Here is a 4,456-nt window from a genome sequence, read left to right as displayed (position 1 = left end):
TTGCATTTTAATGTTTATATCATTTTATGAATGTCATCTTTCCTTGTTTTAATGCTTCTGTTTAACTCAATATGTATTTCCTCAGCTTCGTAGTTTCTGCTAGCTTTCTTGTTTTTCCTTTTCCTATCTTTGCTATTATGAACTGATGCTAAAAGTGTTTGTATTGGTAGTAAAGTTTTAACTCTAGGCTTTTTGCTTACTAGGCAAGCAGTCTACCACTTTAGGCACATGACCAACTATTTTTGTTTTTATTATTTTTTGAATAAGGTCTCGCCCTTTTCCTGGGTAGTCCTGGACTACAATTCTCCAACTTATTTTCAATTCACAGCTAAGAACAGAGGTCCACATAATCATGTCCAGGATTTTGTTTTTAGAAAACTTTTGCTAATCTGGCCTCCAACTGTAATCCTTCCAATCTTGACTTCCTAAAAACTAGCATTATAGGTATGAGCCATCAAATCTTGCTAATTAAGTTTTACATTTTTATTTCTTGTTTGTTTGTCTTGTTTTGGTTATGAGGGTATAAACTTGAGGCCTTGCATTTGCCAGGCAGGTATTTTACCACTTGAGACACAATGCCAGCCCTAAAAATATTTTTCATAAAAACAAAAAATAACTTGCTTCTATGCTTTGTTATAATTTTTCTGACTAATGATACAATTTCAGGTGCCTTTTCTGTTTTGAAGAGGCATGTATTTTTCTGCTCAGGGTTGTTTTTTGGTTATGTATATTCTAACAGAAAATGAAGCAACTCATGAGCTTGGACACATACTCTTTCAATGTCCAATTAAATTCAAGCATCTGTGCTCACTTCAGCAGTACGTATACTAAAATTGGAATGATACAGAGAAGAATAGCATGGACAACACACAAGTTCGTGAAATGTTCCATAATTTTAAGTATTTTTGTTGTTGTTTTTAATGTACTGTGTGAAGGTTTTTTTCTTTCATTTTGTTTTCTTTTCCCCCACTTTCTTTTATCCCCTGTTATCACTGTTTCTGGTCTTGGCACCCTGTGTCTTATAAATACATTTATCTGATTTGGAGAAGGGAAGGGAAATAACAAAATGGTGAGACAAAGAACAAAGGGTGAACCAATGCAACAGCCATACTCACAAAACACTATGTTGAAAATGAGCTTTACAATTTGGGGTGGGGGGGAGAAATGGGGGGGGAGAAGGAGGAAGAGGGGAGTGCAAAAGTGGGGAAAAAACAAAGAACACTGTTCAACAAGAACTGTACTCATTTCCTTAGAATCCCTCTGTACAACACCTTAACAATAAAATTAAATTTGAAGAAAAGAAATAAATAAATAAATTCAAGCACCTTCTCACCAGGTTTGATATTTGTGCTATCTAACTGAGCATCCCATAAGGAGAATCATTTATTCTACAGAAGGATTTTTTTATACCTTATGGTGACTTGCTTTGGAGACAAAAATTGTGTTTCCTCAATATCATGTTTATGCTTTCTTTCCAGGTTATTAGGTTACTAATTATCTACTGTCCAGGCGCCAGTGGCTCATGCCTGTAATCCTAATTACTCAGGAGGCTGAGATTTGAGGATTATGGTTCAAAGCCACCTAGGCAGGAAAGTCCTTGAGACTCTTATCTCCAATAATCCACTAGAAAACTGGAAGTGGTGCTCTGGCTGAAGCAGTAAAGCACTTGCCTTGAGTTGAAGAGCACAAGGACAAGCTCCCAGGCCTAGATTTCAAGCCCCAGGACTAACAAAATAAAAAAAAAATCTACTTATCTACTAAAACTGATCATTAAGACAACTGATTTTAGTTTAATATCTATTTAAAGATTTTTAATTATTTTATATGCCTATAATATGTTTAGACTTAGTTTTATCTAGTTTATAAATTTATAATAAAACATATTTATAATATATAATAATATAATTTATTGTATTTTAGAGTAAATGAAATACATATGCCTAAATTTAATCTATACTAAAACTTATAATATTAATACATTCATTTATATGGCATTGATTATATTTATATGTAATGCAATAATGTTTATATTAATAATATAAATTGGTTGTCACTGTTTAGATGAGTTGCCATTATTCCAGAATGTGATCCTACTTTGATCAAGCTTTTAAACTATTATGAAATTGTTGACATACATCAACAGAATCAAAATTCTAACAACTCATTTTTAATCTCAAATTATATTTGAAATTTTTATGGTTGGGTTTCAAATCTTCAAAGGATATAACTCTAAAGTTATGGGATAATTCACATATTGGGTTTATTTAACACTTAACATTGTGCAAGAAGAATGTCCAAGCTATAAAATAATACTTAATATAAGAATTTTAATCATGACCACATTAAGGAACTTGCCATCTACTTTGATTCTTCTCTGAAAGAATTTATGATCAGACTCATGTGTACATCTCTAACATGGAAAGTTCAATTCAGATTTTCATAACTTTCAGCTCAATGGATTAGTATAAAAATTTTCTAGGCCAGGACCCAATGAAATCAAGTGGATTCACTGAACTACTAATGTATATCATAGTAAATAACAATTTCATGAGACAATGAACTGATGACAGTTATGGGCATTTATGTTTTTTGTTTAAAGCATTATTGGTTCTTTATGAAATTATTTTGCTTTCTAGATTTAAGAAAAGTTTGCTTTCTGTGGGTAAAGTTGAAAGCAACTACTTTTCCCATCTATTTCATCCATCTAATGTTAAAAAACAAGCCATGTGTTATAAAACTGTGATTATGTATATAAATCCAATATAAATTACTCTTTATGTAAACATACAATGAAAATATTGGCATATTTGTGAATACGCATAAAATAACTAGTTTCAATGTCCTTATGCATTTTGATGTATGATTAACAATTGGCTGGTCCTAGGACTCAGGTTTTTAAATAACAGAAGGTGAAAGTACTAGGTCAACCTTGGCTGAATTTCCTAACATCTAGAATCTTCTAAATCTAAGAATATAAAATGGCAAATCATTTTTCTTGGATACATATATCACTAAATCAAGACAAAATGATATAACTCAATTCTTGCTTATAGCAAGGTTTTCATTTGACTCACATTGATAAAAATTAATGACATTAAAGAAACATGTTTTGTTCTTAAGTAAAAACTGTATTATATTCATTGTTAGATTATAGTCCTAATTATATTTAATTTGTCAGTATGCATCTATAGAATGGATACGATCTTAAATGTTGTAGATCCCTCCAAAATAACCTCATCTTTTAAAAACTCTATGGTAGAAACTGGACTTTCCTAAAGCTTAATAAATTGAATTTGAACAAATTACATAAATTTGAAAAGACAAACCTCATGCCTGATGTGTGGGCTACACTGAAAGTTCAATGAGTTACTCCAATGAGTTACTCCAATCACTGATGACATTCAAACCACCAGCTAGCTAGAAAAAAATGATGTCAGAACAGGTATCCATATCATCGACTCTTAATTGCTCTTCATTTTTCCTTGTTTATAACACATTTTACCTTATGGGACAATATTGTAATGGCCCCTGGAAGTAACTAGACAGAATCAGCCTAAGTAATATTTCAAACCACTTCATAGGTAACTTTTACAATTCTAGATACAATGCTTTTTACAAATTATACCAATGATGCATTTTGATTAGCATTGTTATAAATCAACTAAGTCAAAAGGTATCAACATTGCTGGCTAAGAGGGGATAAAGCCATTTGTTTACGACTAAAAGCTGTTTGTTTAATAAGTTGCCCCAAGCTGGAGGGCAACATATTGTTGTAATAACTCTTTTTTCTGTTGTTTGTTCTTGTCTGTTTATGTTGGCATTTTCTACTTGCTGACTTCTTCATACTTGTGTTTGGTATTTATGAGAAAAAAAGGATACCTAAGAACTCTATACCATATCAAACTCTTGGTCACAGATACCTAATAAACGTATCATCTTCTGTTCATCTTTCAAAGTCTTCTTAGTGTTTTTAACATACAATAACCAAGTTTTTAGATGAACTCAATGGGAGGAAGATGGAAAAGCAAATTGACTCCATCTTCCCGGTACATAGCTGATTTTCTATATTTTTATCAATTAAGCAATTATTTTGTAGAATCTTTGGATTTTATCAAACTTGTGAAGAAGCTCAGGTACAGAGAAGATAAAGGACTCTTTGTAGACAGTCATTAGATTGTGTGGCCCACAGGCACTCTATCTTACATCCATTCTTGAAGTTTACCAGCTCACCAATTGTTTTTAGTAGTATTAAATCCATCCATTATACCTACCTATAAGCTGACATCAAAAATCTAGTCTAGTTCTTAAACTATCAGGTTATTGTTCTACTTGCAAACCAGATTCCATCCCAATCTATCATTCTTGACTTCATGTAATATTATTTTCTTATCACCTGCTTGGACCAAGTATATTGCCTACCATCCAAAACTGTATATATGATGCAAGTTATAAATTC

General features: G+C 31.8%; 1 pseudogene; it reads left to right on the top strand.

Annotated features, from left to right (window-relative positions):
- Window positions 1–803: 803 nt before the first annotated feature.
- Window positions 804–897, top strand: LOC138832655 (U6 spliceosomal RNA; annotated as a pseudogene).
- The last annotated feature ends 3,559 nt before the right edge of the window (window positions 898–4,456 follow it).

Source organism: Dipodomys merriami, unplaced genomic scaffold, assembly GCF_024711535.1.
Source record: "Dipodomys merriami isolate MVZ:Mamm:240054 unplaced genomic scaffold, mDipMer1.0.p SCAF_2, whole genome shotgun sequence".
Classification (NCBI taxonomy): Eukaryota; Metazoa; Chordata; class Mammalia; order Rodentia; family Heteromyidae; genus Dipodomys; species Dipodomys merriami.
Note: the sequence above shows the minus strand (reverse complement) of the source record. Positions and strands in the feature narration are given on the sequence as shown.